Source organism: Lampetra fluviatilis, chromosome 5 (genome assembly GCF_964198595.1).
Source record: "Lampetra fluviatilis chromosome 5, kcLamFluv1.1, whole genome shotgun sequence".
NCBI classification, from domain to species: Eukaryota; Metazoa; Chordata; class Hyperoartia; order Petromyzontiformes; family Petromyzontidae; genus Lampetra; species Lampetra fluviatilis.
Genome location: NC_136279.1, coordinates 1643267 through 1663255, shown reverse-complemented (window position 1 = coordinate 1663255; position 19989 = coordinate 1643267). Strand labels below are relative to the sequence as shown.

At 43.7% G+C, this 19989-nt stretch overlaps 1 long non-coding RNA gene and 2 other non-coding genes across 4 annotated transcripts; all 3 read left to right on the top strand.

Annotated features, from left to right (window-relative positions):
• The first annotated feature begins 6012 nt into the window (after positions 1 to 6012).
• LOC144932178 (uncharacterized) lies at positions 6013 to 19350 on the top strand. Of its 2 annotated transcripts, XR_013636857.1 has the most exons (5): positions 6013 to 6076; positions 14709 to 14904; positions 17139 to 17300; positions 17912 to 18024; positions 18580 to 19350. It is a non-coding gene; the product is annotated as an uncharacterized LOC144932178 (long non-coding RNA). The 2 variants fall into 2 exon arrangements; XR_013636856.1 differs by lacking the exons at positions 6013 to 6076; positions 14709 to 14904 and adding an exon at positions 15676 to 16073 and having other exon boundaries at positions 18580 to 19345.
• Positions 17369 to 17456, top strand: LOC144932804 (small nucleolar RNA SNORD100). Its single transcript, XR_013636947.1, has one exon. It is a non-coding gene; the product is annotated as a small nucleolar RNA SNORD100 (small nucleolar RNA).
• On the top strand, positions 18085 to 18168 carry LOC144932803 (small nucleolar RNA SNORD100). The gene has a single exon (XR_013636946.1). It is a non-coding gene; the product is annotated as a small nucleolar RNA SNORD100 (small nucleolar RNA).
• Positions 19351 to 19989: the final 639 nt, after the last annotated feature.

The following is a 19989-nucleotide window of genomic DNA, read 5'->3' as shown; positions in this document are numbered from 1 at the left end:
GGTCACTTTATCATCAATCGTCATCATCGTCATCCCATAATGTGTTTTTGTACAATGCTAAATTCACAACGCAGGCCTTCATGGAAGTTACAATCTGGATTTATTTATTTAACGTCTAAATGCAACCACGTTTTAAGATGCTGTGCACAACCTGGATCAACACACTTGCAGCTGACGTAACTTACAAGAGAGAGAGAGAGAAAAAAAATGCTTTGACTATAAAGCGGCTGAAAGTAAACACCGTAAATCTAATCAATGCCAAAGAGCATAGCAGTAAAACGATCTCATAAACATTTAAACGAATTCAATAGAGACAACCCATAAACACAATTCTGTTGGATTTGAGACACTATCCAAATGAGTTAATGCCTTGGGGATTGACCACAAAGCTGCAGACATGAACACACGATGAGCACCTCCGCTTGGCGTGAAGTCGCGTTGGCAAAGTGAACGGAGTAGGGCAGTGAATTCAGACGCCAAGCGATGTCCGTGTTGTGTTGTCGTTCTATTCAACATTCAGACGTCCTGGCGACGTCTCTCAGGTGTAGTCGTGTGTTTGTTGGACAGACGGATGGCAAATGCAACTACGGACATGGATCTGCGTGTGTTTTTAGTTTTTTTGGTGATATTGTTTTTATGTATGTATGTGTGTTGAACTTTTTTCGCACCGGACGCAGTCGACCGTGCTCATCGGAGGTGCGTACGGAAAGGACAAAAACAGTTCTAAAGAAATGAAGTTTCAATCGAAATTTAAAAGTGCACATCTCCAGCGGCTTCCTAATATCAGAAGGAAGAGCGTTCCAGACGGTCGCAGAAGCGCATCTGTACGCGCGCGACCACAGCCTTTGTTCGACGGTGAGCCAGAAGCCGCTGCGAGGTTTGACCGGAGAACTGAACGATCAGAGGAGGCTCTAGGAGGTCGTCGGGCGATTCAAGGGTCAGATCACGGAGCCCGCACTGCTCAGATACAAAGATCGTCATCTAAATTGTAGCCACCTGCGACTAAACCGCATTCTCAGGTCAACACAGGCTGACCGTCTCAGCCCAGTCACGGATGACTTCAGAAAAAGATCATTATCACATATTCTTGGTTCTTTCGGTAAAGTCACGAAAGCTTTAAATCGAAATCATTATTACATTTCATGTGTCACTCAGCCCTGCTGCCCATTGCAGGGTTTGATGACTTACAGAGGTTGCAAGGCCTGCGAAACACTACAGCACCCACAGTGCCGATAAGAGGCGGTTTAAAGAAGCTGTCATCTTGCAGAGGCTGATGTTACACTGCTCTCTCTCTCGGTGAGTTCCGAATGGAAATGTCTTTGTCGCATGAGACTGCAGCCCACTCGACATCACGCAGGACAAAAGAGACGGCAAAGCGGTTTCGTTTCGACTTTAAGTGATTGTTCGCCCTCCCTCCAGGCAGCCCAATCAGCAAATCGTTGTTGTTTTTTGGCAATCTAGTTGAACTTAAACGTGTAAACTGCGTGCGTGCGTGCGACTGAGCGGATGTTCGCGGTTCGGCTCCGCAGCTCTCCGATGCGTTTTCGGGTCGTACCGCGGCGGCGTTCGGCACAATGTCCGACGTTTCACTCCGCGTTCTGGGAGCTACATCAGTAACACCATTGCACCCTGCAGGGCGTGTATTCAATCAGTTGTTGTGTGTCACCGCACAGACGTTGACAGTGAAGATTACAGAATGGAAGGGCGAGGAGGGTTGGCAAAGCACAACGGGGCTGCAGCACGGCGAATCAGAGCATTAGAGAGGCTCGCAGGAGTAACAACAACAACCACAACAATCACAACCACAACAATCACAACCGCAACAACAACGACGACAACAACAAAAACCACAACAACAATCACAACAACGACCACAACAACAACCACAACAACAACCACCACAACAACCACAACAACAAGCACAACGACCAAAACAACAGCAACCACCACCACAGCAACAACAACCACTACTTTCCAACTTTTTCGTGCATCCATCTGCCCGCGGCACACTTTGCCCTGTCGACACGGGCGGTATGGGCCGACCCCCCCACCCCCACGAGGTCTTGGCAGGGTTCGTCTCCCACGACTCGCGAGTGAGCGTCGCTGCGATGATGGAGAAGCTCCCCGAACCCTCAAACGTGGCGAGGCGGCTCGCGGGCGCAGACTCGGGTCGCGGTTATTTATATCTGGGAGGGGGGGGTGGGTGTTGTTGTTAAATCTTGACCTAAAGCTTTCGTGACTGCAGGAATTCGATCGCGACACAAGCCTCAGCAGTCCGCCTGCTGTATTTTTTCACCTGAAGGCGATTGCTTGTGTTGCGATCGAAACTTCGTGATTTTTTTTTTATATTTTATATATTTTTTTCTTCTATATACGTGACTTTACCGAAAGACCCAAAGAGTTGTTGTTGTTGTTGTTGTTGTTTTCCTGCTTCGAGTTGTTCCAATCAGTGCGTTAGGGGGGCTGTGAACCGTCGAGACTGTGGGCTGATCCCCCTCCCCCACTCTCTCTCGCTCCTCACGTGCACGCCACATTTCGCAGAACTCGCAATAACACACACACACAGTAAAATAATAAATGATTTAAAAAAAGTTATTGGCCACGCACATTGTAAAATTGATTAAATGTATAACGTCATGTTTGTGACAAGGGTTTTGGCCGAATATACACTTTGTCAGAATTTAATTATCCGTAACCTATACCTGTGGTAGTTATGATTGTGTATCTGTGTGTTGGCGTGGGGAGCGGTAGTGTAGTGGTTAGCGCTACGCTGCGCTACGAAGCCGGCGATCCGAGTTCGATTCCCGCTCACGGCCAACACCAGTGACGATTATCTGAACCGGTACTAGGCCTCCTCTAGGTCGACTCAGCCTCATACCTGGTGCGGTGTGTAAACATCGCCCACTAGGAAGACAAAGGCGGCCGGGCGTCGTGCTGGCCACCCACCCCCTCGTGTGCCGTGCCGGCCTTCATAGGCGCTCGCGAGCAGCACTTGCCCCAATAGTCTGTTAAGGCTATACGGGGGATTTTTGTCTTTGTGTGTTGATGTTCGCTGAGCCAGTGGCCCCCAGATCCGATTGGTGCCCCGCTGACTGTCGCTGTGAAAGCTGCCCACGGTGATGTGCCCTCTTCGAGCGTTCGACAAGCCGCAGGCTTCCTCTCCCCCTTAAAGTTTTGCAACTTCAACTCCCATTTCACTAATTCTCTCACCAGGGCCCTCTTAGTGTGTTGAACTCCATGTTGTGACAATTCAAGCCAGCGGTTGCAGATTATGATCACGATAACATTTTTTTGTTTTGCTCGAACCTAGAGACACAAGCGTTGCGTTTTCGGGTCTTACTTTGTGTGTTGTTGTATTTTTTTGTGTTTCTAACCGATGCATAGTTTCGCCCGATGTGATTTGGCCGTTTTTTAGTACAGCGTGGCCGTTGCCATGAACAGAATGGAAAAACAAAAAAGGGGTTCCCTGCCAAATTCTGGGGCATTTCTACCGCGCTCGCTTGTACCTCGTGTTGTTTCCCGTTCCCAGTCGGAAGAGAGGCATCGTGTCTCGGCTGGCCGAGGAATCAAAGAGCGACTTCACCCACTCCACCGTCTTCCCTGGAGCCGTGACTGCTGCCACATTTTGCCTTTCACCACCCAGCGAGTACATTGCCACCACTTGCAATCAAATTTAGCATTCTCAGGAAGAACGTAATCAACCAGGTAGTGTGTTGACTGTTATGTTATCCGACTCTCTGTTGTATAACATTGCATTTCTAAGTATACTAGATTTGTGTTTCTATTTCATTTATACCTGATGATGATTGCTTGTGTTGCAATCGAAACGTCGTATGCTAGTATTTAATTTATTATTTTATCTTTATACGTGACTTTACCGAAAGAACCAAAGAGTAATTCCTGCAGTCACGAAAGCTCCAAATTAAGTTTGCAATCACAAGTTTATTTTCCTGTTTGTTTTTGTTCTTTACTGTCCAGTTTCTACTCTTTGTCTGCAGTTTGTACTCCCTCCTTTGTATTGTCCGTCTCGTTTGCTGTCTCGTCCGTACTATCTCGTTTGTATCGTCTCGTTAGTATTGTCTCGATTGTATTGTCTGTCTCGTTTGTATTGTCTGTTTCGTTTGTATCGTGTCGTTTGTATTGTCTAGTTCGTTTTATATTGTCTTACTTGTATTGTCTTCCTCGTTTGTATTGTGCGTTGCATGTGTTCCCTCTCATTCATTATCTGCACCATTTCGTTTGCTCCGTCTGATCTGCGCCATCAGCCGCGTTGTTAATTTTCATTCAATTTGCATTCGTAAAAAATAATAGATCCATGGACGTAAGAATACATTTTAATCGCTGGATTAATATCCAACGAATCACCGCGTGCCTGTTAGATGACGCCCACAGGCACGGGCAGGCCTGAGCGCGTTTGGCGTCCTTGGTGTGTGACTCTTGCCCAGCGTGCACCCGTGCCTGCTGTGAGCCTCTCACTTTGCTCAGTTTGAATGCGCACATCTATTTATTTAGTTAGTTATTTCTCCCCCCCCCCCCCTTTCCCAACAATTGCATGAATATTCCATAATGTTATGGGCCTCATGTTGTCATGGGATGAAGGAATGGAAATTTGAAGCTCGCGTAGGAATCAGTGCAACGTCACCACGTGTTCGAGAAGCGCTGTGGAAGGTGACATCACTTCTGAGATATTAGCAATGTCCTCTTATCTCCACGACGAGATGTTCCTTCTTGAACGCCCCGCTATTGAGGTGGTGGTTATTGCATTGTTTTGTAATATATATAAATGTATAAATCAGGTGAAAACAAAAGTTGCATTTATTTACAACCCTGCGTCAATCCGCTGCTAGAGATGAAGGCTGCCCGCACACCACGAATTATTGTAAAGGGCAGTTCTGTGTCACTTGGGCCGGATGAAAGTGAGAACGCGAGGGTGCGGCGGGGTGGGTGGGGGGGTGGTTGGGTCACGACGGCAGCGATCCGTCGCGTGTTTAATCTCTGGGCGAATAAATGCCGAGCTCGTGGGGTCAGCCGAGCGGCGCCACCCCCTAATGAGGTGGAGGCTGCCCCGCGTGGCCCTCCTCGCTAACAATCCCGAGCCACGCTGCTCAGGTTTAATAGCCGGGCCATTACCAACACGTTACCACAAATATCCCTACCCCCCCCCCCCCCCATGGCCTTAACAGGCTGTTGGGGCAAGTGCTGTTAGCGAGTAGTACCTATGAAGGTCGGCACGGTACAGGAAGGGATGGGTAGCCAGCACCACGCCTGACTGGCCTTTGTCTCCTTAGTGGCGATGTTTACACACCGCACCAGGTACTCATTTGAGGCTGAGTCGACCTCGATGAGGAGGCCCAGGACCGGTTCAGATAATCGTCACCGGCGTCGGCCGTGAGCAGGAATTGAACTCGAGTCGCCGGGTTCGTAGCACATCGACTACGCACGTTACACCCCCACCCCCCACACAAGAACGTGATGCATGAGCACGCAATTGCAGGGCTGCACCTTTGCCACCTTTAACCCCCACACGCGTCTCTCCCGTGAACGAAGCAGATGCTGTCCATGTTAGCCCCGTGTGGAACTCGCCAGGCTCTGATTGGGTGCCTGTGCCTCGCCAGATTGATGTGTGACCTTGGGCACGTGGCGCTCTCCACGCTTGCCAAGTCGCCCGCTGCGACAGCTGACTCAAACGACGTCTTGCTCCTTCGCTCTGTTGATTGTGCTCTGCGCCTGTGAAGGACGCGCTGATTGTGCGAGTGAAAGCAGGCGGAATCCCTGGACGTCGGCAAAGCTACGGGCTGCGTGGAGCGTGCGAGCGCGCACTGCATTCGCCGCATTTTGTACCTCTCCCAGGAATTCCACGTTTAATGCGTAAATTACCCCAAGAGGCAAACACGAGAGCCCTCTCTCTGAGAGCAGGCAAGCATGTGCTGGGACTAGTGCACTCGTAGTACTCACGCAAAGAGCCATTCTCGGAGTGCGGTGGTGATAATTGACGCGGGCTGCCAGCTGCTGCAGGACACAGACGTGGCCACTCCGATTGAGCAACGATGACATTTTAGTCCCGTGCTCAAAACAAGTATGGGCAATAACCACCGCATGTATGTATGTATGTTGTATTGATGTTCTATGTATGTATGTATGTTGTATTGATGTTCTATGTATGTATGTTGTATTGATGTTCTATGTATGTATGTTGTATTGATGTTCTATGTATGTATGTTGTATTGATGTTCTATGTATGTATGTTGTATTGATGTTCTATGTATGTATGTTGTATTGATGTTCTATGTATGTATGTATGTTGTATTGATGTTCTATGTATGTATGTATGTTGTATTGATGTCCTTTGTTTGTATGTATGTTGTATTGATGTTCTATGTATGTATGTTGTATTGATGTTCTAGGTATGTATGCATGTTGTATTGATGTTCTATGTATGTATGTATGTTGTATTGATGTTCTATGTATGTATGTATGTTGTATTGATGTTCTATGTATGTTGTATTGATGTTCTATGTATGTATGTATGTTGTATTGATGTTCTATGTATGTATGTATGTTGTATTGATGTTCTATGTATGTATGTATGTTGTATTGATGTTCTATGTGTGTATGTATGTTGTATTGATGTTCTATGTATGTATGTTGTATTGATGTTCTATGTATGTATGTATGTTGTATTGATGTTCTATGTATGTATGTATGTTGTATTGATGTTCTATGTATGTATGTTGTATTGATGTTCTATGTATGTATGTATGTTGTATTGATGTTCTATGTATGTATGTTGTATTGATGTTCTATGTATGTATGTATGTTGTATTGATGTTCTAAGTATGTATGTATGTTGTATTGATGTTCTATGTATGTATGTATGTTGTATTGATGTTCTATGTATGTATGTTGTATTGATGTTCTATGTATGTATGTATGTTGTATTGATGTTCTATGTATGTATGTATGTTGTATTGATGTTCTATGTATGTATGTATGTTGTATTGATGTTCTATGTATGTATGTTGTATTGATGTTCTATGTATGTATGTATGTTGTATTGATGTTCTATGTATGTATGTATGTTGTATTGATGTTCTATGTATGTATGTATGTTGTATTGATGTTCTATGTATGTATGTATGTTGTATTGATGTTCTATGTATGTATGTATGTTGTATTGATGTTCTATGTATGTATGTTGTATTGATGTTCTATGTATGTATGTATGTTGTATTGATGTTCTATGTATGTATGTATGTTGTATTGATGTCCTTTGTTTGTATGTATGTTGTATTGATGTTCTATGTATGTATGTTGTATTGATGTTCTAGGTATGTATGCATGTTGTATTGATGTTCTATGTATGTATGTATGTTGTATTGATGTTCTATGTATGTATGTATGTTGTATTGATGTTCTATGTATGTATGTTGTATTGATGTTCTATGTATGTATGTATGTTGTATTGATGTTCTATGTATGTATGTTGTATTGATGTTCTATGTATGTATGTTGTATTGATGTTCTATGTATGTATGTTGTATTGATGTTCTATGTATGTATGTATGTTGTATTGATGTTCTATGTATGTATGTATGTTGTATTGATGTCCTTTGTTTGTATGTATGTTGTATTGATGTTCTATGTATGTATGTTGTATTGATGTTCTAGGTATGTATGCATGTTGTATTGATGTTCTATGTATGTATGTATGTTGTATTGATGTTCTATGTATGTATGTATGTTGTATTGATGTTCTATGTATGTTGTATTGATGTTCTATGTATGTATGTATGTTGTATTGATGTTCTATGTATGTATGTATGTTGTATTGATGTTCTATGTATGTATGTATGTTGTATTGATGTTCTATGTGTGTATGTATGTTGTATTGATGTTCTATGTATGTATGTTGTATTGATGTTCTATGTATGTATGTATGTTGTATTGATGTTCTATGTATGTATGTATGTTGTATTGATGTTCTATGTATGTATGTTGTATTGATGTTCTATGTATGTATGTATGTTGTATTGATGTTCTATGTATGTATGTTGTATTGATGTTCTATGTATGTATGTATGTTGTATTGATGTTCTATGTATGTATGTATGTTGTATTGATGTTCTATGTATGTATGTATGTTGTATTGATGTTCTATGTATGTATGTATGTTGTATTGATGTTCTATGTATGTATGTATGTTGTATTGATGTTCTATGTATGTATGTTGTATTGATGTTCTATGTATGTATGTATGTTGTATTGATGTTCTATGTATGTATGTATGTTGTATTGATGTCCTTTGTTTGTATGTATGTTGTATTGATGTTCTATGTATGTATGTTGTATTGATGTTCTAGGTATGTATGCATGTTGTATTGATGTTCTATGTATGTATGTATGTTGTATTGATGTTCTATGTATGTATGTATGTTGTATTGATGTTCTATGTATGTTGTATTGATGTTCTATGTATGTATGTATGTTGTATTGATGTTCTATGTATGTATGTATGTTGTATTGATGTTCTATGTATGTATGTTGTATTGATGTTCTATGTATGTATGTATGTTGTATTGATGTTCTATGTATGTATGTATGTTGTATTGATGTTCTATGTATGTATGTTGTATTGATGTTCTATGTATGTATGTATGTTGTATTGATGTTCTATGTATGTATGTATGTTGTATTGATGTTCTATGTATGTATGTTGTATTGATGTTCTATGTATGTATGTATGTTGTATTGATGTTCTATGTATGTATGTATGTTGTATTGATGTTCTATGTATGTATGTATGTTGTATTGATGTTCTATGTATGTATGTATGTTGTATTGATGTTCTATGTATGTATGTATGTTGTATTGATGTTCTATGTATGTATGTTGTATTGATGTTCTATGTATGTATGTATGTTGTATTGATGTTCTATGTATGTATGTATGTTGTATTGATGTCCTTTGTTTGTATGTATGTTGTATTGATGTTCTATGTATGTATGTTGTATTGATGTTCTAGGTATGTATGCATGTTGTATTGATGTTCTATGTATGTATGTATGTTGTATTGATGTTCTATGTATGTTGTATTGATGTTCTATGTATGTATGTATGTTGTATTGATGTTCTATGTATGTATGTATGTTGTATTGATGTTCTATGTATGTATGTTGTATTGATGTTCTATGTATGTATGTATGTTGTATTGATGTTCTATGTATGTATGTATGTTGTATTGATGTTCTATGTATGTATGTTGTATTGATGTTCTATGTATGTATGTTGTATTGATGTTCTATGTATGTATGTATGTTGTATTGATGTTCTATGTATGTATGTATGTTGTATTGATGTTCTATGTATGTATGTATGTTGTATTGATGTTCTATGTATGTATGTATGTTGAAATTATTGTGAACCGTACGTAGCCAACCGCCCTAATCGGAGGTGCGGCAAAAAGACAACAAACTAAACACAAAAAGCAGTTATACAAAAAATTTGCTTTTAAGATCCATGCAAAAAATACGTTGTATGAGATCCGTACAACAATAGGTTTGTAGAATAAATGTGCTACGCTCACCAAGAGCTAAGCTCTCGGTCTCTAATGTGAATCCACTCCATCGCAGTACTCTTCGGCTCTGATTCGTCACTGCCGGCTCTTAGGTGGCCGAGTGTTTCAGGAGTCAGTGCACTGTGCCAGCCAAGCTGAGACCCTGAGTTCAACAGGCTTCCGCGATTAAAATTTAGAGAAAGTTCAATTAAAATTTGCCCGTCCTGCAAAGAACACCTTTGCAGGACGGGCGCATGAGAAAGTGAAGTTTCGCTAGCGTTGATAGGATGGCACTTAGGAATGTTCTCGTGTGTAGTTCTGCAGTATCTACTTCAATGGGCCGTTCCACAAGACTTGCGGCACCGCGCTGCCGGGTTGTTTCCAAATCGTTGCCGTGCGATTCCGTTTCCACAATTAGTTTCAACGTTAAAAGAGCGATTTAAACAAAAATGTGGTTTCGTTTACAAGCACGTGTCCCACGTGGTCACGGGAGGGTGCGCGTGCTTAGCATCGCTCCGCGGGGGTTCCTCTTCACAAGGTGAGGCTGCTATGCACGGAGCACACGAGTATTGAGTGACTCTTTACTACTCAACGCTTACATCTGTGAGGGGACAGGGTGGGGTGTGGGTTGGCGGCGGGAGGGGGTACACAGCCCAAAATAAGTCACCTCCCTGCGAAGGAATGTGCACAACACAAACACGGAACACCCATCCACCTGCTGTTACTCGTTTATTTGATAATTTAATCGTGAAATAGAACACGTGCGTTCCATACGATCGTAGTGGCGTGCGCCTGTGACCCGGCGCTTTGGGGGCAAGGGTTAGTGGAGCACACGTAGATTTTACGAGACTGTCAAATCCTCGGGGCTGCCAAGTGACCAGGACATGGCAGCACAGCATCAGATGAAGCCTGTCTGTGCAGTGATGTGAGTGTTGTATCCTCGTGTGCGTGGGGTTTCTCCAGTTACTCTGGTTTCCTGCGATCTGCCCATCACTTATTTAATGGAATTGGCCAAACGTCGTAAAGCAGCACTCTCCTGAAAGCGTGTTGAGACTCGGCGAGGCATTCCTGGCCAAACATACGGCGTTCTTGCGAACACAGTTTCCGATTTGCACAACACTCATTAGTGTAATTGACTAAACATCTCAATGCAGGACCCTCTTGAAAACGTATTGAGGTTTCCCTGGGTAAACATATTACATTAACATTTCACATCAGCTACCACTTTACTACCGCATATAATGGCCACTTTAGCTGCCAATTACAAACCTTACGGCAAATGACATAGAGTAGGTGTTTATTAACATAATGTAAAATGTACTTATACAGCAGTGCACCTTCAGATGAGATCATATGTTTTAAAATGTGTACTTATTTAAATTCAGGTCTCCCTGTTCTCAATGGACGTCACATTTGGGGTGGTGCATGAGCACAGTGATGAGTGCACTTCACTATGAACCCAGCCATCTGAGTTGTATTCCCATCAACGGCTAACATCAGTGTCGAGCATGAATCGGCCCTGGGCTCACACATCGCCAACCCGGACTGACCAGTGTGGTGAAATATGGTTAAAATCCCATGACTGACACAGTGTGTGTGTATGGGAGCGGCAGTGTAGCGGGTAGCGCGCTGCACTAAGAACCCGGCCACCTAAGTTCGATTCCAGCTCATGGACAAGACCAGTGACGATTATTTGAACTGGCCCTGGGCTTCCCCTGGGTGGACTCATCCTAAAGATGAGTACGTGGTGTGGTGTGTAAATCATTGCCACTAGGGAGACAAAGGCGGTTGGGCGTGGTGCTGGCCACCCACCCCCTCGTTTACCGTGCCGGCCTTTACAGGAGCTCGCTAACAGCACTTGCCCCAACAGTCTGTTAAGACTATGCAGGGGATCTTTTATTCTTGTGTGTGTCGGGCCTTCACTCAGCAGTGGATTGACAAAGGCTCCTTCTTCTTCGTCTTACTCTTGCACAAATAAATAATATAAATACAATTCATTTTAAATGACAGAATTCCTCTTAAACAATTCACGTCAGTTTCACAACACTGCCAAAACGTTGCACTGCATTGTGACATCTTTGGATACACGTGCATGTGAACTCTACACAAATCCGAATCGTGCTATGCAATATAAATCCATATGTGACGTGCGTCTTGAAATGCAATATTGGAAACATCAAAGGCAGCCGATATTTCGCGTGAATGTCCTGCATCACGTGCGCCTTAGAGGCTTGGTCACGACTCTGCTGTCAGAGGCTGATTGACGGCGTTGCCCGGGAGGGGGTGAGGTGGCCTCTCTGATGTGAGGCAGCACACTGCCTCCACTTGTCTCGCTGCTCAGTCTCCCGACGTTGCAGTGGCAATGATGCAAGGGGAGTGACTTCACAGTGGTAACTTAACGAAACGTTTTATTTTACCAGGTAAGGTCCACTGAGCTGAATTTGTTTAACTTCTGTCGCACCGCACGTAGCCAACGGTGCGAATCGGAGGTGTTTACACTTCAAGTGGAAGGAAACCGGCGCAGCCAGACAGACCCCATGCTCTCCGTGAGGGGGTGACACTGTTGCCATACAAACGGAAGCAACTGATGAATAGTCCACTTGTTGTACTACCTTCTCCCGGCGAGCCACGCCAAGGCACCGTGAAGCTCACCGAAAGGAAGTTTCACAGCATTTGTGCGATCCAGCGACCCTGGCTGCATCCCCAGCAATGGATGACAGGCCACGTGCATGGCCACCATGGCCGGGGAGTGGTGGCGCACGCCTGTGTATAACACTCTCTGAACCACGTGTTTACAGGCCACACTCTGCTGATGAAACTCATGAAGTTGAAAGCGATCCAAACGTTGGCTGCTTACATAAATGCTTCTGGAAGGATACGCGCCCACACGGCTCGTGTTGTATTTGCATTCGTGGAGACGTTATGGGCCCATCTAAAACAATCTTAATTAAGGTTGCCACTCAGCTTTTGATCTGGAGAGTCCAGGAGTTGGCGTCTGTGTTTGGGTGGCGTTAATGTAATTGTATCGAGATCTGGCGGTATTGTGTTGCATTTTGCTAAAGTGCACTGCACAGTTTAGCAGTTCCACTGCTGGATTACATTTTTTTCCGTCTGAGGACGACCGCTTGTGTTGCGATCGAAACGTCGTGATTTATGTTATTTTATACCTACGTGACTTTACCGACAGAACCAAAGAGTATTCGCTGCACAGTTTTGATCAACCTCGGCTGCCTGGGAAATGTGTCTGGGGTTGGTCGGTGGAAAGGGTGACAATGATAATCTCACAGTTCACGACAAGGTGTTGCCAACGCCACGTGGGGTCTGCACGACTGGGAGTGGTCTACAATGCTCACGCTAATGCCTCACGACACGCCTGGTGGGACCCAGCATATGTTTCACATTTAATCGGTTGAACAATAAATAATATTCTGTTTGGGATTTCGCCACTGGAAAACTTCCTAGGAGCTTTGACTGTGCGCAAGTTTAACGCTTAAAGTAAGCACGTTTAGAATAGTGCACATGTTACCTGTGTCTGGTAAATACCTCAAAGCAGTAATCATACAAATAATCCAGGAGAGCCTGAGTCTCAAGACGTATTCAAGAGGAACCCATATTGGGATATTTTGCCAATTCCATTCATATACGTTTGATTGGTCGTGTTCGGTAACCGGAGAACCATGAGAATACACGCGTATGCCAGAGATGAATAATTAATGCTCAGGCATCATTATATTCTCGAATCATTTTCTGTGCTGCCATCTCCTGGCTACGACTCAGCCCAAGTCTACCACTGAACCTGTTACACGATTCCCAGGCTGCCAGCCTCTCGTCCAAGTACTAACCAGGCTCGAGGCTGCTTAGCTACGGAGATTTAGCGAGGCCAGGCACATTCAGGACGATCGTAATTATCATTCCTGCTAGCCGCAAATAATTGTTGACATTAACATGAGTTTGGCATCTCACTGGCTGTGGTTACATTAGAATCAAATCAGTAGAGCACGAGAAAAGCCATGTTAATAGAACACTAGTGCAGGAAGGCCATGAGTCCGTGTATACTGCAAAAATGCAATATTGTTCAGGAAATTATGGTTGGTTATTTTGCATAATTCACAACGGCTGTGTGCTTCGTGCACATTCTTGTGTCTTGATTGCAGCCATATTATCAGCGCACACCATGAATAAAGTGATTACTCGGGGAGATATCACTTCGCAGAACACGAGTTAAAATCCGTGGATAATACACGTCGAGTGCTCTTGCCATTCCACTGCTGAATGAGGGCCTCCCCACGCCGCGCTGGTCGTGAGGGTTATTTGACGATACTTCACCATGAGTTATGGATTAGACGAGGGTTGAATAAAACGAGTGGCCCCTACCGTGTCGTCCACGATGCCGGGTCTGCTGCCTTTGTCTGTATCTGTGCCTCCATCTGCTGGTCAGAATTAGAACCGACAACGACGATTTCCACCTTCGCAAAAGTGTGGCTCTGCCTGCTCTGGCCTGCCAAAGTGTTGTGGAGAAGGGCCCATTGCCCGAAACGTCGAATATTAGATAAACGTATATTTTTTTACGGCCACGGTCTTATTGCGGAATGTGTTGAGTTTATGTTTTTTGTAGTTAATTATGGTTGTATACCACTGCAAATACAGCAGCAGCTTAACACGTAAGCTTTCACGACCAATATAATTATGTATATTATCAATAAAAAAGGTGTTCGGGGTTAGATCGCGTAAATATCAATGCGTCGTTATACCCGCCACCATCCGACACAGCCAATTAGTAAGATTTGTCACGTACACAAAATGTGGCAATGAGTTACTACTCCTTCAGCACACCGCTGTGTTGGAGAGCTCCATCTCACGACGTTGACAAGTCGATGGGGACCGTGACGTTTCGCTGGTGAGCGGCAGCAGCAGAATCATCGCGGGTGACGACCTGTCGACTGGTGAATGCGGCGGCTCAGCGTTCGCCAAGACATTGAGGTTACAAATGCATAATAGAGGTTTTTTTGTGGTTATATGGATGATATTGGTCTCGAAAGCCTACGTGTTAAACCAAAGTTTACAAATGGGTTGACCTTAATGCGCAACGCAAAACACAAGTACTGTACAGCGTTCACGTTCACCCATCACTTTATCATGCTGTGATTGTGCACAGGGCCCTGGTCAATCCACTGCTGGATGAATTGCGTGTCGTCGATCACGTGGGCTGCTTGACCATACTTCCCCGCACGGGTTCGTGCGGGTCGCTGGCGAGAGGGATTGGTCTCAGACTCACTCGCCGTGGCCCGGAATCACCACTCTCTTCTCGATCCTGAGCTCCATTCGTCAACTCAACACGTTGCGAGACCGCGGTGGGTTTCACGCGACCCGTAGGAGCAACAGTCGCATGCGACGGGCATACTTGATGCGGTGTGCCGCGCGCGGAGGTATTTTCCGGGCAATAAACCCCAAACAGACTCGGCTCAATTTAAGATTTACATTTTATTAGTGGTCGTCCATAAATGACGTCACTCACCTATGGGGGGGGGGGGGGGGGTCAGACCTATGTGACGATGTGTGACGGGGGGGGGGGGTTGAGAAATGTGACGTCACATCAAAATGCGCAACTTTAAATAAATATAGACAACACGTTCTACTTAATTAAATAGACTTTTTAATAAATGTTTTCTCCTACAACATCAGAGTGCAGCGCCACATTAAATAAGCACTACAATGACAATAGTTTAAAGCGATTTGAAGCATGTTTTATTTTTGGGGGGGGGGTGGCAGAGCTTTGTGACGTCATATTTGAGGGGGGGGGGTCTGACTTTTGTGACGCCGTGTGACGATGGGGGGGGGGGGGTCAAAAATCGTCCAAAGTCGCGTGACGTCATTTATGGACGGCCTATTAATTTTTGCAAAGTGGTAATAAGGGCAAATTGCACTGAAGATGATTTTTAAACCAACGACCCATAGGCTACACCCTGCTGATGAGCTGCAGATCAATCAAAACCTTTGCGTTGTGTTTTGTTGTAATTGTTGTTGCTGCTTAAATGAGAAAAAAGTTTTGCAGCTCCACGGATTTCAGTCTTATCTCATTCTGCAATCTGCGGGCGACACGTACTGGTACCGTAACACAGCTGCCGCGTTTGTTTATTATTTGGTTCAACTTTGTTGAAGTTGAATGCGGGCGGGGACCCGTAGTGACGTCGTCTCGGCTATAAGAGCCGAGGGCGCGCGCCCATCGCGTCTCTCGATCTCGCGGCGCTCCCTCGCAGCGCAAAGCCATCCAAAGGCATCTCTCGCGAGCCTTCTCCCGTTACATCCACGACTCCGATCATCGGCCTCGTCTTTACAGCTTCGCTGCAAACACATTTGTCTTAGCGGCGCGTTTTAAATAGCAAAGAATGCACACGGAACGCAGCGTGGTGTTTCGCGTCCACGCCTCCACCCAATGGCGTGACCCACGCACTCCACGTGCCCGGGCCCGACCCGATGGTCGAGACGGTGGTTGAGGCCTTGGCAGAACCTTCGCGAGCAGGTAAGGAACCACTTCCGTTTAAGTAATACAAACAAATAAGCATTTATCATTTATGTCAATATTACGGGAGTTGTGAAGATGCTCAAACAGCAGGTAGATGCATTTTGCAAGGAATCAATCCTGCGTTAACCACGCATACGTGTGGCAAAGCATGCAAACAAACATGCTTTGATATATCGATTGTCTTTTAAACCCATTGGCCTACACCAGAGACAGCCTTGTTCTTTATGGCTTTGTCTTAGACATGCCAAACCTCAAATGAAATGCATGTATCACAAGTATTCGTAGCTCGGGTGGAGCAGTTGTATATACGGGACCCTTTGTTACTGGCAAGATGTTCCCATGGATATTAAGTAATACACATAAGATTACTAATGTATCTGTCTATTTAGCTGTGTCTCAAGACGCAGGGGGACTGGTGGGAACGAGAAGGTGGATGCGGTGTGTAATTAACCCACGAGCCACAGCTCGTCATTTAGAATTGTCGACCATATGGAGCTAAAAGCCACTGGTGATTCACGTTGTTGGATGTCTCTGGAGTACTGCTGCGCAAGGAACCATGTGATGGACATTGCACAAAATAATGTTGGCGTGACATTTGAAGCTAGGTCTGTTGTAACATTTTTTTTAGAAGTTTCCCAGTTCAAGTAATAACTCGAGTACATTACTAATTATAAATAACCACCTAATTGCGTATTGTATCTAAATATAAAGCTATACGATGGATTTAATTATATTAGTTTTGCAAAGTATAATTTGTATGGAAGCTTTTGGGTCTTAAGTTTACGCTTAATTATCTGTTCAGCACAACTGCTTAAGACTGGTGACCCATCGACATTGCTGGTTAAATATAACCAGCGATGGTTAAAATATAACCAGAAATTTCCAGGCAGTTTGAGCCCCACAAATGTATATTCTAGTACATACCATCTTAATCTTATCGAACTCGTGAAGAATGCAAACGTCAATTCCGTCCGGCAGTATCTTGAGACACTAATATATTCTAAGTTGTAATCGTTTCAGAAGTCTCGTATACAATTATCGTTTTGTGTTTCCTATCTGAAGTGTGTGTTTGCTGTGGGCATCGGCCAGCAGAGTGGATGAACGAAGCCGGTGTTCATGGTCCAGCAAAGATTGTGGGAGCTGCACCAGTTTTGGGATCTGGCCCAGTGAACAAGAGTCCGGTGCCTGGTGTGAAGAGAGGTTGCCTCTGATGCACGTGCCCAGGTAATACAACTCGTGTGAGGTGGTGTGTGTGTGTAGGATCCGTGTGGTGGTCCGTGTCGGTCCGTAGCTGTGCCTATGATGATTACCTGGCTCCCTCTACTGAGTTTGTTCATGAGGACGACTGCCATAACCGTTACCCATTTCCACTGAGGCACAGATTTTCATCAAAATGCAATTGCACCTCCAGACGATGTAAAGAATAAAGAGAATGCGAGTTGATGCAGACATCCTGAACGATTGTATTGATTTGAATTTATAAATTGTTTATGCCTTGTGCAGACTTAAGAAAGGTTAATATAATAAAAATAATCGTAGTATTGAATGCACGTGTATCATTTTTTATATACACTAATGTAATATACTGCAGCATAACAGCTTATGAATGATGGTGACTTAAGAGTAAAGAAGTGTATTTCATACACGCTTAAACATAACCAGCAATTTGCAATTGGTTTGTAATAGGCCGCACATATTGTACATACGGTATACATGTCACGTTTGTCATCGAATCATGTAAGACGTAAACGTCAATTGCACCTGACAGTCTCTTGAGTATCATTTGAGAGGTTAGAGTCCTTGAATAAGACTTGGGCAATTGTTTTGTTTCCTAGCAGGCGTGTGTTTTGCTGTGGGAATCGGCCAGCAGCGTGGATGGATGAAGCCTGGTGTTCCTGACCCAAAGAGCAGAGGAGGTTGGGATCTGGGGCGACTGCTCTGTGCCCAGGTAAAACTCTTGAGGTTTTGTGCAGGGGTCTATGTGGTGGCCAGGGTTGAGGTCTGTAGTTGTGCTGATGATGATTACCTGGCTCCCTCTACTGATATTCATGAGGAAAACTGCCATATCCGTTACCCAATTTACTGAGGCACAGCTGTACATTCATGACAATATTGTAACACATGGGCTTAGAAAAATGCATCCAAATCTGCGTGAAAATTATATTTTACAAACGATACTTAGAATTTCATACAACGTTTTGGATATCTAGTTGCACAAATTGTTAGGGCATAGTGAACTTAAACATCTATTTCAGTGAATGTATATAATGCTTACCTTATGGTTCCTGTAAGATGTTGCAGGTTGGTATAATTTAAATGAAATTATTTGCGAACAATTGCCTACTTTTCACGGTTATGCTGGTAAAAATGCATATCTCTGTTTTATCCCAATTGTGTTGGCTTAACAAGGTTGTGTTGGCCAAAATGTTTTTAGTTCTATGTGGTGATACGTTTGTGCAGTATTTAATTTGTTGACCCAATAGTGTTTTGTTTTACCTTGCAGAGTGACCAGAAGAGTTTGTCGAGGTTTAAGCAGAGAAGAAAAGAGATCATCATGGCCATTTGCTGAAAATCAGAACTGAAGATTGGGCTGAAAAACAAGAACTTAACTATTCCTATAAACGGCATTGCCCATGGGAATAACCACTGTGGTTGAACGAATTAATTGTAATATCATGGAGCATAATTGATTTTTAAAAAAGTTGATTATTGCCCCCCCCCCCCCCCGTGTTATGCATTTTTTTATGTAACACTTGCTAAGTTGTGAACACTGCCTTATAACATTAAGCAGTGTATGAAATGGGCTGGTGCACGGCTGTATGCACCACTTGGAACACCAAATGTGTATACTGGCACACTTAACATTTGAACCTAACATCACCAATATTTGGAAATGGCCGTGGGCTGCAGGATCAAGTTTCGTACCGGCACTTCTGTATTTGCGTTTCAACCACTGACCAGAAAAAAGAATGGGCTAATATGGGGCAATGGCCCTTAAAGTATTGATAAGGCAATGAGCAACTGTTTAATTTTTGTTCATTGTGAAGTGGTGTTGGATGAATGGTTGAGTGTAACGGCCCCTCATTTAAAAATATTTCGATATAGCATACTGTTCTGCTTGGTAAACTGTTGCATCAGGCCAATGTTAGAACATTTTGGCATCCACAAAATTTGTATATCTCATTTTTATCCTACCAGCCCAAGACAATGCTAATGCCACAAATGAGTTGTTACAAATGTATGAAATATAAATCTATATGGATTGAAAGTTTTAATTAAAAAATTCGTATTCAAACTTTTGTCTTCTACATTGTAATATTTCAGAAGCGTTCTTTTGGACTTTGTCATAATTCAGTTTTTTCTTTGCGAATGGAGAAACCAAAGCGGTGACTGCAGGGTTGACTTGGTCCAATCGAACGCATGCATTGGAAGTAATGGACGAATCGACACGTGGTTTGGCTGTGACCCGCACCACGTTATTTGTCGACCAACGACCGTGATTGGCTTCACCACCACCCATCCTTTTATAACCAATCGGGCTCTTTCATAAAACTTAACATTCGTCAATGTGGCCTTCAGATGGGGTGGGGGAGTTGAAAAGGCGCGGCGTTTCGGGCAGTGTCCCGAATTCTCGAGCACCGAGATGGTGAGACGTTAACTACCTCGTCTGGTTTACAAGAGATCGTGGTGGGTTCGATCTCCACCCTGACGCCTGCTACTGTATATTTGGAATTTTCATGTCTAACTCCCCATGGATTCCACGTGGATTTTTTCCCCTCCGTGTCCTCCGTTTTGCCCCCTCGTATTTAGCATCAAGTCTTTTGCTGCTATACGTTTCCAAGACGATAAGCACTTGCTTGAGCTGTCATTTGTGGCCAGGTCGCTTCTGAAATAAAAAGTTTAAATAGCTCGG